At 46.1% G+C, this 12,319-nt stretch overlaps 1 protein-coding gene across 2 annotated transcripts in view; it reads right to left on the bottom strand.

The window, feature by feature from the left end:
* The window catches only part of ACO1 (aconitase 1), a 56,248-nt gene extending 44,715 nt beyond the window's left edge, over window positions 1-11,533 (bottom strand). Inside the window, exon 1 of one of the 2 annotated variants that reach the window (XM_032860343.1) lies at window positions 11,409-11,533. The gene's annotated coding sequence lies outside the window, so the exon portion shown is untranslated. The remainder of the gene's footprint in view (window positions 1-11,408) is intronic. The other variant, XM_032860344.1, reaches the window with a different exon arrangement.
* Window positions 11,534-12,319: the final 786 nt, after the last annotated feature.

The raw sequence follows: 12,319 nt of genomic DNA, 5'->3' as shown, positions 1-12,319 counted from the left end.
TGCTTCCATGAGAAGGGAGGGAAGTAGGGGCAGGAGAAAGACTACACAGCTAAATAAAGACACAGAATGTCAGAGCGTGACCAGCTCTGTGGATAAGCAGGATAAAGGTAGTAAGGAATGTTGGGCCGCGAAGGATACTGGGAGATGAAAGGAGGATCTCACTGATACGCAACCACTTGAGCAGAGCCTTGAAGAAAGTGAGGGGACAAGCTACTGACTATTTGGAGGAGGGGTGAGATCATGTGCAAAGGCCCTGAGGTGGGTCTGAGGAAGGCAAGTAGGCCTGAAGAGGGTGAGTGAGGGCAGAAAAGGAGGAAACAAGGTGGGGAGGCTGCAGAATTGGCCACTCTAGGAACTGTGACTAAAGACCAACTACAATGCACTGTCCTAGCTTTACACTTGGTTTAAATTATAGATTCCCAATGTCAGAATTTGTTAAAGTTTGATGTGAAATTAAGTCATAGCATGAAAATACTAGATGGCATTTAAAAAGTAGCTACTTCCTGAAATCTAACCCTTCTGTTTCCTTAAACTTCATTATTAAGTAACTCTGGAAATTTTTAATGATGTGTCATAAAAATGATCATGACTCACTTGGCAGATGTATACAGCCACTGCCAAAGGCAACAGTGAGGATTTGGGGGACCATGGCCATGGCCATGGCCACTGCGCTGTCTGATCCAACAGCCCCTGTCTCATTAAGACTCCCAGTTCTAGGCTTGCTGATTCCCAAAGGAGAAAGACTTCCCTGACACATCCTTTAAGCTCATTTTATATTAACTGCAGTAGCACAAACTCGAAAGAACAGAAATAGTTTTAATTTCTGAAATCACTGCAGGCTAATACAAGCAGTTTCACAAAAAGTTTTGTGAACTTCAGAGTTTATAATTCCTAAGCTGCACTGGGAAGAGAAAGTCATTGTGAGGTCATAAAACATTTGGCCAGAAAGGAAGGAAGAAGCGGGGCAGGGCCCCCCCACAGTCATCCTGACCCAGGCCTCGGCTCCTGACCTCATCCTCTCCTCATTAAGGTCAGTCCTCAGCCCCTTCTCGGAATGTGGGTCCCCTACTCTGTAGCAACCCACAGCGATCAGTGGGGCTTCAAAAATGTCACCTGCAGACAACCCAGAAATGACATTTGCAGAATCACATCCTATTGGATCTAACTTCTGAGAGCAGGAGGAGTGGGATAGGGACAGACAACTGTACTTTTAAAAGCATTATGGAGCAGGTCTAGTTGATATCCATTCTTTAAGAAAGCTGCCTGATTTCCTCAAGCTTCTGAACTAATTTTGTAGATGCTTGGTAATGAACTTTTCTAACCCAAATTTTAGGAAATAGAAACAGTGTCACCGCAAAAGGCAAGGTGTCAGGCTGCTAGGGTCTCACAGGGCAGCATTTATCCCCACAAATTCACCCACTATCTGAGGTCATCTACCCCCACCCACCTCGGAACTGCTTGGACCAGAGAAGGATGACTCACGCTAGTAGAGTTCCCAGAAGCTTGAGGTATAAACCCATTATTTGCTGATTTTCCAGAAGCAAGGCAACTGCTGGGAGGACCCAATGCTCCTGTTTTTGGACCATCACATTCTTCCCCCATTAGCAGTACAGCGATGTGGTCAGGAGCTGGAAATCTGAAGCTAGATGGCAGGCTTGTCGAGAGGCGGAACTAGAACTCAAAATCCAGTGCATCAGACCCTAGAGCCCACCTGTCAGGCAGTTCTGCCCTAGTTCCATTGGTGGTCCACACAGTGACATGGCATCTGTATGCAATTGCCACTTCACTGCCTCAAAGATGTGACAAGCAATAAAATAGCATTAGACACACCTGGCGTCTGAGCCTCTCTGGGTTGTCTTAGAGAAGGGATGCAAGTTCATTCACACACAGGACTTTTACAAACCACTGGGATAAAGGGATACTAGTCCCCATTCCTCTTCGGTCACATATAGACTGGTGAGGCATTAATGACAGCTACAGCAGGGGTGAATGGTGATAAAGAACAGCGTAGGATGGAGGGTGGCACAGGAAGGCCTCCAGGGATAGGCAACACCAGCCACAAGCCTCCCAGAACTACACAGAAGGAGGCTGAAAGAATATTCTGCAGAGAAAACAGGACTTGCGAAGGCACGCAAGTGTGACCTCATGGAAGTCAGAAAGTCCCAGGTGAATGAGGTACAGGGTTCATGGGGACAGAGCTAAGAGAGGAGCGAAAAGTGAAGGGCAGGGTCTACATCACAAAAAGGCTCAGATTTATCCTGAAGACAGGAGGCACCATGAAAGGATTCGAGGCTGAACTCCCAGAGACCTGATTTGATTTTCTGAGATCACTTGGGAGTCACAGGGACTGCCTCAGGGGAAGGATGCTGACTGGTATTGGGGAGGCAGGTTACCGCGATGTTATTGTCACCAAGTTGGAAAATGAGGTCAGAGGCAAGTGATCTCAGCGAGAGTAAAGCAAGCAGAATGGACTGAAGAAGAGAGATGAGGAAGAAGTCCAGGACAGTTCCCATGTAACTCATCTGGGCAAACTGGCAGAGCCAATTACCAAGACCGGAGCCAAGATACTGGTTTTAGTGGTGGCGGCTTTGGGATGAAGACATCTGGCAGGTGGCTGCCTATGTGGGTCTGGAGCTCAGGAGCTCTGGGCTGGGACAAAAGTTCGGGAGAATGGAAGCAGCATGTAGGCACTGTGCCAAAAGTTCTCCATCTGTCTGTGAGCACTGCAGCTGGGGACACGTGCTGGGTGCCTGGGGGTGCCAGGCACCTCAGCTACGTTGTCTCACGTGGTCTGTTAGCGACCCTGTGAGAACGGCATCACAATCCCATTTTACAAGCAGTAAGACTGAGGACTAGAGGGGTTAAGTAATATGCCAAGGCTGGTAAGCCTTGGTAAGTGGCTAAGCTGGGGGTCAAACCAGGCCCTGTGATGCCGGGCTGACTCTCGCACTGTGTTGCCTCAAGTCAGCGGCACAAGTGATGGAACTTATGGTCACTCCTCATACGAAAACCCAAGTTAATCAAATGGATTTAAAAAATGAAATCTCATATTAAAACAATCTTCACACTCCAAGGGACATGTGTCAAGACTAGAAAGTCAATCTCTATTTCCCCTAAAATATCCTTGACTTTGGCAAAATTGGCATGATAGGTAACTTTGAAAGGATGAGCTGATGTCAGTAATACAGACAACACCAGCATTTAAGATGCAACTGATGGGGCACCTGGGTGGCTCATTCGTTTAAACGTCTGACTCTTAATCTCAGTCCAGATCTTGATCTCAGGGTTGTGGGTTCAAGCCCCGCACTGGGTTCCATGCTGCATGTGGAGCTTACTTAAAAAAAAAATGCAACTGATTACTTCACTGAACAAATAAAGCTTTTATGAAACCTACCACCCTTAAAACCAATCCTGAGACTCGTCCTTCTGCCACCACTATTACAGAACTGTACTTTCTGTATGTCTCTCCTAGCATAGCTCTTGCATGTAAGAGACCATCAGCAATGGTATACTCACCTCTCCTCTTCTCAAACCAAAATTCAAACCTGGTGATCATGTAGGAGGATACCCTTAGGCTGACAAAACCTCTTCATGAACTACACTACAGTGTACATATTGTGCTTTGTAATTTTACAATAATGGTTATAAAAGGGGGTGCCTGACTACCTCAGTAGGTTAAGCCTCTGCCTTCAGCTCAGGTCATGATCTCAGGGTCCTGGGATCGAGCCCGCATCCGCATCTGGCTCTCTGCTCCGCAGGGAGCCTGCTCCCCGCCCCCCACTGCCCCCTGCCTGCTTCTCTGCCTACTTGTGGTGTCTCTCTCTCTCTCTCTCTCTCTCTCTGTTAAATAAATAAATAAATAATCTTAAAAAAAAAAAAAGGTTATAAAAGGATGATGAGGCAAAGGAGTAACGAAGTCCTCCATACACATCTGTTTGAGCAAGAGCCTAGGCAAGTCACACTATCCAAAGATGGGCCTGCTCAGAGCTCTCCTTAAGCCAAGAAAAGACAATGAGACAGAACCACACCGGCACTTAGCCATAGCAGCCTTGCTAATTCATCAGAAAGTGGATTCATTCTTATGGCAAAAGACTAAGGCAGAAGAGGAGGGATCTGAGAAATGACTGCTTCAAGAAGTACCAGATCACTTCGGTGGTTCTATGGCCTTAAGGGATACATAACTTACCTCAGCAACCTGGTCTGTCTCCCAAAGACATACGATATTGAAAAAGACAGTTTCCTATCTTTGCACATTTGCAACACCTAATCCCAAAGCCCTAGGGTTTCCAATCCAAGCCTAAAATCACACTCCCCTTCTTTTTGCCTTTGGCAAGATTCACTCCATCTCCCTAAACCCAGGTTTGTATCCTTGCAGATTTAAGGTAACCATACCTGCCCTGGGCTGCTCTGTCCAGCTCCCGAGGGCTGCTCTGATAGTTATACACAGCAACAGTGCAGCACGGTGTGCACAGGGAACTCTATACCTATGAGCTACCAGCATCCATGAGATTGGTATCAACTTACTTCATGTGGCCTGTGCGTCCGACGTGTAGCCTATTTCTGTTACTGAAGATTTAAATCTACGTTTTAAAACACAATGGATATTCTAAAATAGAGTCAGAGTCACTCTTACCTAGCTGGGGTAAAAAAGCATTCTAACAAAGCAGAGAAGAGCTATAGGTTCCAGATATATATGTGAAAAACTGACAAGTGACCATAAAGAAAAATTATTTTCCTCAAAAAAAGTTGCCTTTCTATATTGGCTCAAATTGAAAATTCTTTTCATTACAATTCTTTAAAGTCTTAAAATCCTCGTAGGTGAGGGGCACCTGGGTGGCTCAGTTGGTTAGGACTCCCGACTCTTGATTTCGGTTCAGGTTATGGTCTTGGGGTCTTGGGTCAGAGCCCCACATTGGACTCTATGCTCAATGTGGAGTCTGCTTATCCCTCTCCCTATGCTCTCCCCCTCTCTCTAATAAATAAATAAATCTTTAGAAAAATAAAATAAAATCCTTGCAGGTGAGATCAAATGTTTTCGGTACCAGGCTGTATCTGAACGTTTTCCTTTAAGTGTGATGCGTTTCTTTTATAATCGAAAATTTTCTTCAGTGAATGTAATCAAGTCAAATTAATTAAGCACATATTTCTGAGCACCTTCTCTGCATTAAGCACTGTGAAGTACCACTGGAGAGGGAGGTCAGGAAAATACTCCTTGTTTCATAAGAACAGTATAGTCTAACAGTGCTTATCCAAGATAAGGACACAAATAACTATGATATGCTAAATAAGGGTCATAAAGAAGGTCCAGGAAAGAGACAGCTATAGCCTGGAGAACTGAGAAAGGCTTTACAGAGCACTGGGAGAAGAAATGAGAGCAGACTGATTTAGACTCGTAGGCAGAGAGAAGAATGAATGCAAACACAGGGAGGCAGGAAACACAGCAAGGGCTCAAGGGCTGGGCAGTTGTTCATTTGGGCTGACATTAGGGTAGAATATGAAGAATTTTCCTACAGCATCAGTGCATGCTTTTAAAAAAAGACACCATAAATAATAAGTTTTTGTTAATTTATACAGTTGAAAGTAAGATGCTAATTCCTCAAAGAGGGAAGAAAATAAGTGAATTTGGGGAAAGGTATAGATGGACCAAGATTGGCCAAATGTTCACAATTGTTGAAGCTGAGTTTATACTCTCTACTTCTTTATATATCTGAAATTTTCCATTAAAGATAGCTTAAAGGGGCGCCGGGGTGGCTCAGTGGGTTAAAGCCTCTGCCTTTGGCTCAGGTCATGATCCCAGGGTCCTGGGATCGAGCCCCGCATCTGGCTCTCTGCTTGGCAGGGAGCCTGCTTCCCCCCCCCCCCCCGCCTGCTTTTCTGCCTACTTGTGATCTCTGTCTGTGAAATAAATAAATAAAATCTGTAAAAAAAAAAAAAAAAAGCAGCTAGCATTTATAAAAAAACAAAACAAAACAAAAAACCTTTAAAAAAATAAAAATAGCTTAAAAAGGGGGGTGCTTGGGTGGCTGAGTTGGTTAAATGTCTGACTTTTGATAACTTCATCTCAAGGTCCTGAGTTCAAGCTCCATATTGGACTCCACATTGGGCATACAGCCTACTTGAAAAAAGAAAAGAAACAAAACGAAACAAAGGCCATTTATTCTAGGAAGAAGGTCAGCTGATAGCTTCTCAGGTAATGGCACTAATCCTATGCACTTTCTAACCTCTGGGTCACCTGGAGGAAGAGGGAGGGGCTGAGGTTGGAGCCAGCTCCACAGGGAAGTGGACAAGCACAGCCTGACTGAGGTCTGTCCGTGGGCCCGTTTTTGGTTCCCCATGCCTCTTGCTCCATACTTTTTCTCTATTTCCCACTGGAGAAAGGGAGTAGGCAGGCATCTGCTATGAGACATGTCAGGAGAAAATGAAGGCAACTGTGCTGTCCCCAAGATACAAGTAACTGGGTGGTTATTTTTGGTCCTATCAAATTTAATAGCTGTTTGAATTTACTACTTCTACTAAATTTAATACTTGTTTAATACATGCTAGAAAATACTGATTAGCAAAGTGAAGAAAATTTAAAAAGCAACTTCACCCCACCAGCAAGAGAAAACCACGGAGCCTTTGGCATATCATTTGCCTTTGTGCATGTGTGTGCAGCCCATATACGCATGCATGTGCTTTCTCTCCTCATGAAAACAGGACCACAGGAAACTATTCTTGGGTAACCTGGTTTTAATCTAAAAACTATACTTCATGACAGGTTCATGAAAAAACATTTTACAATGTTTACAAGTAATCTAAGGGCTGCATAATAGTCCATAAAAGAACACTCGTCTGGTTCTTGTAATCTTGGACAGGGGGTTAAGTCATCTACTAACATGTTTTGATCTGAGAGGCCTCTCTTCCAATATTATTTTGAATTAATATATATAGTAGTATATATGCTAGTTCAGAATTGTGATGTGACAGTTAAAATAATTTATTTTATTAGGGGAGAAGGGGTGGTAGTAATATTCTCACCAGAGAAATAATTCTATTTTCTTTCAAAAAGTATCGGTTGTTGGGATTTTAGTTTTTTGTTTTATTTTTAGGTTATAAAAGCAATACTTGAATGTTGCAGGGTAGGCAAACACAGTATTACAAAGAGTAGTAAGTGAAGAGTTCCCGTCTTTCTTCTACCCCATTTCACTGCCCAGAACTGGCTACTGGTAACAGCTTGGTATGTCTGTCTTCTAAACATTCCTAAGACTCTTTTAAATACATGGAACAATAATCGCACAGCCACATATCTTATATTCATATATAGACAAATATGCACGTATAGGTGTGTATACACACACACAATGTAATCCACAATGTATATAATATAAACACATGTAATGATGATTTCCCCTCCTGTTTTTAACACTTTTGTCCCTCTCCCAGGAATCAGAATACCTGTTAGAAACACTATTGATTTTTGCCCAAGAATGCCCAAAATTCACATGCTGGTTTAGACTGCAGGTCTATCAGTCCCAGCATAATATCTGAGCTGGCTCCTAAGAGAGAGGCAGTTGGGAATAAAGACATCTTCCCTCCTCACCATCCATGGCTGTGTCCTCAAAAGGGGAACATACTTGGCCTTGATTTAAACAACGTACTATGGATTCTTTTTCAATCGACTCCAAATCCTTTGCAGTTGGCTCTTCCAGCTGTGTGTCCTCGAGCACCAAATCTGTGGTATTCATGGATAAAGTCCTAAAGAATGTCCCTTTCCATGAAATCATCTCCTCAAAGCGTGGCTCCTGTTCTGACATTCTAAGATGGGTCTGTAAACTATGGCCCAGCCCCTGTTTTTATAAATAAAACTTTATTGGAACCCAGCTGTGCCTATTCATTTGCATATTGTCTGTGGTTGTTTTCACACAACAACAGAGCTGAAAAGGTGCAAGGACAGTAAGAGACTGTAGAGCCCACAAAGCCTAAAGAAAAGTCTGTTGATTCATCTTCTAGGATATGATAGAAAACAGACTGTTTGTTCCCTGTGAAAAGTTCTGGAGGAACTGAATCACATACCCCATATTCAGTGTCTTTGTCCAGGCGAAAGAATTTATTTTATTATTATAATTATTTTTAAAGATCTTGTTTGTTTATTTAAGGGAGAGAGAGAGAGAGCACAAGCGGGAAGGTGGGGGAGGCAGAAGGAGAAGGAGAAGCAGGCTCCCTGCTGACACAGGGCTCTATCCTCTGGCCTTGAGACCAAGACTTGAGCCAAAGACAGACACCTAACTGACTGGGTCACCCCGGTACCCTTAAAGAGTTTCTTTTTTAAAAAATACAGGTGACCCTTGAACAATAAGGATTTGAACTACATGGGTCCACTGATCCACAAAGTACAGTAAAGTAAATGTTATTTTCCTTACGATTTTCTTCACATTTTATTTTCTCTAGCTTTACTATAAGAATGCAGCATATCATACACATACAGACAAACTGTGTTGTAATGGTTTGTATCATTGGTAAGGCTTCCGATCAGCAGTAGGCTATTAGTAGTGAAGTTTTTGGGGAATCAAAAGTTATACCTGGATCTTCTACTGCGCAGGAAGTCAGTACCCCGACCTGTCTGCTATGTTGTTCAAGGGTCAGCTGTACAAACACACGAAAAGCACGTGGGCTGTCACGACAGCACCGGTGTGCCAGGAAACCTCTAACTACTTGCTCTCTGTGGTGCGGGAGCCCTGATTCGGCCATGTCCTGATTTCCGTGGTGTGGATATTCCCATAACGGCCAACTTAAAGCTAAAAAAATGTGATGCCCTTGAACATGGAGCTGGGAAGAGATGTACAAATGCCAATGCAAACCACTGGCTCCTTGGTTATCAGTGGCCTAACCACCCACTTTAAAGATGTAGACACTGAGGCCCAGAGAGTGTCTTGCCCAAGGCTGCCCCAGTGACTGGAACCGACTAGAGCTCATTTCCCAATACAGGGTCTGGCTGCCCCCCAGGGAGTCACCTCCTCCGTAAAAGGAAGAACAGAGAAAAGAAGGCATATAGTAGTAAGTGTTGGTTTTATCGTTATCGTCACGGCTTGGGACTCTGGCTTTTTCAGCATGTGCTTCAGATCACACAACTGGTAGCGGTAGTGTTCTTCCCGCAGGACCAGGTTTCATGCAAACACTCAACAGTGGACTGGCTCCATTAACCAGCAGTTACCTAAGCTACCAGACCGTAACTCCAGAAAGACTGGGACTGCATCTGTTTGTGCTCACTACTCCGAAGTGTCCAGTAGGGACTGGGCCCTTGGTAAAGCAGGCAGTCAATAAACAAGTGCAGAAGGGATAAGAGACCCCCTACTACCAAAGTGGAGTTTTACTCCAAAAACACAGCTGGTGCACAGCGATCCCATTCCCTTCTCCCACCTGGGGCCAGGGCAACAACAGATGCAATCCACTTATGTGCTTTAACATTTCTCAACTATCAGCTTTAACATTTCTCAACATTTCTCAGTATCCAAGCTGCTTCATCAGAGCAGGAGAGGCTCTGTGGATGGCGGAGCAAAAGGGAGGAGAGTCGGGGAATCATTCTCCTTTGGTGTACACATGTATGTAATTTCTATCTGCAACTTATTTTCACAGAGCATGAAGCCGAGGAAAGAAACCAGAGAGGGATCCCACCCACGACACACCAGGGCATTGAACATGGCTTTCTGGAAGGGGCTGAGGCAGGGCTGGTCCAGCTGGTACACCTCTAAAAGTGGAAAGTGGAAGAGCACCAAGATTGGGGAATCCTGATACTAATTCAATAAGCTCTTAGGCTACACAAGTACAAACAGCATTGACCATGGAGGAAAGGAAGGCAATGTTCTTTTGGAAATGACTTTTTGACTACTTGGTAACTTCACACCAACCCCTACACACTTGGCATGGGCTCCCCGTGGCCACTTCTCTGAACCCACAGGTCCTTTCTGCCATATCACCGCTGCAATCAGGGCACACAGACAGGCCAGCTCTATGGGCACAGTAACAACCAAAGCCATCTGTGAGCCTTGCTGAGTTTTCAGGAGGCTACTGGGGTTCATCATCTCTTATGTGGGAACCTAGTACTTAGTTTCCAAAGTGAGATCAAGCTTGGTCCCAAATTCCAGAGGTTAACATTGTCCATGCATGGGGTGGTGTGTGTTTCCATTTAGAGCAAGCAACACAAGCAACAGGCAGGACAAATGACTTAAGCCTCCAAAGCATTTCCTACACCAGTGGTTCTCAAAGTGTGGAGCTGGTATCCACAAGATCAAAACAACTTTCATTATAACACCAAGATGCAATTTGTCTTTTTCACCATCATGTGTTCAGGAGTGTACAGTAGAGTTTTCCAGAAGCAACATGATGGGATATTGCAAGACTGAATGAAGAAGCAGATATAAGAATCCAGGTGCCTTCTAATAAACCTGACATCAAAGATATGCGTAAAAATATAAAACAATGCCACTCTTCTCAGTAACATTCTGTTTTGGAAAATACAGATATTTTCATAAAGTGCTATGTTAATATATAATAGGTCCACTATTTTAAAAAATGGATTATTAAATACGGTAAATTTTGTTTTATATATATGGTAAATATACAAAATACAGCCCACATAAAAAAAAAGCTCTTTGGTATAGGAATTTTCATGAGCGTAAAGGGGTTTTTGAGAGCCCCAAAAGTTTAAGCACTGCTGTCCTAGAGGCTGTGTCTCCCCGCCCCCAAGCCTGAGAGGAGGGTTATGTGTGTTGCAGGAAAGATGTTCCATTCTGATGTCTGGCTCAATTAGGAAAGGCAGCCCATGCTCCTTCCGGGATCTCTGAATCTATGAAGGTAGGCTCTGTGCCCAACCCTTCCACCTCACTCCATTTGCCCCTTATCACTTGGTGTGGATTCCCCGACCTGCCGGCTCAGTGAGGATTTCCCTATTCCGTAAGACCGGGCGCGGTGGGAACTCCTTTAGTGAGGCCCGGACACCCTCCTGGGGTTAGGACACCCCAGAGAGGCCCGCACACCCTCTTCTAGGTTAGGATTCGCCAGTTCGGCCGGCCTGCAGAGCCTGGGTGAGGACTCCCCCTGAGGCCCGCACAACCTCGGCGAGGACTCTCCAGCGGCATGCACAGTCAAGGCAAGGAGGGACGAGGAAAGCCATTTCCAGTCCCTGAATCCTGTCGCCCGCGCGGCACAGGCTGGAGACGAGCGGAGAGGTCGATTGCCCGGAGCTAGTCCCCTCCCCGATTCTCCCCTGGGCCTTCCCGGCTTCTCTCCAGCCCCGGGCCGCTCTGCTCACGTCAGTCCCTCTCGGGGAGGGAGCCTCAGGCGCCGCGGAAGAGGCTCGCTCCAACTGCCCCGGGGACAGGCCGGCGGGCGCTCCCGCCCCGGGACATCCGTCGGGCCGGGCCGGTACTCACCGCTGAATGCACAGCCAGGATCTGACGGGCGGGCAGGCTCCAAGTGCAGAGCGCGCTCCCCTACGCCGCGCTGTTCCAGGGGCCGCCGCCTCCGCGCCCCTCCCCCTGCGTCCCCCTGGGCCACCGGCGGGTGGGCGGAGCAGGGGCGGAGCGGGGGGCGCCGGGCTCGGGCGCAGCCGGGCTACGGTCGGAGGGGCGGGGCGGAGTCTGTCCCGGCTGCCCCGCCCCTCCCGGCTCCGGCGACCTCGCCCTCGGCGGCAGGGGGCGGTGGCTAAGGGCTCCGCAGCAGGAAGCGGGCCGCCGCGTGCTCGGCTGGGTCCACCCCTGCGGGACCACAGCCTGGGACGCGGGTGGCTTTCGCTCACTCTGAGGTATAGGGTGCGACTGTCCGGTTCCCGCTGGGAAGTGAGCCGAAGGCGTGGGGAAGAAATGCAGTCATTTTTCTTTTTTTTGCTTTTAAAAATGACTTGGCCGTAAAGGTGGAGACTTTATTCTTTGGCTGCTCTGGTACTTGTAGTCACGTTACCCCTCTCCCCACCGACTCGCCCCCTTTCACCTTCTTGTGTCCACCCCCTACGCCTACTCCCTCCTGAATTCCTTGCAAAACGTACCAGATGGGCATCAGAATTATGCTAACATCATAGGACTTCGACGTTTCCATGGTTATGAATGCAGAATTTCTAGTGTAAAAAAAATTTTTTTAAACGTGTGACAACACTTTATAATGCAGGTTGATCACTGGTCGGATGTCAGAGAAATGGCTGAGAGTTGACACTGTGTGCGCCTTCGTCACAAGATCCGCTTTTTATCAATCGATAGGTTGGTTGGGGTTGCCTTCTTCTTCAGCAAATGTAAGTACAAAGAAGTGATTAGACCTTTAGGTCGAAAGTGGCGAGGTTTTCCTGCCAACT

Source organism: Lontra canadensis, unplaced genomic scaffold (assembly GCF_010015895.1).
Source record: "Lontra canadensis isolate GAN:19392208 unplaced genomic scaffold, GSC_riverotter_1.0 scaffold19, whole genome shotgun sequence".
NCBI lineage: Eukaryota > Metazoa > Chordata > Mammalia > Carnivora > Mustelidae > Lontra > Lontra canadensis.
The sequence above is the reverse complement of the archived record's forward strand: the minus strand, read 5'-3'. Positions and strand labels throughout refer to the sequence as shown.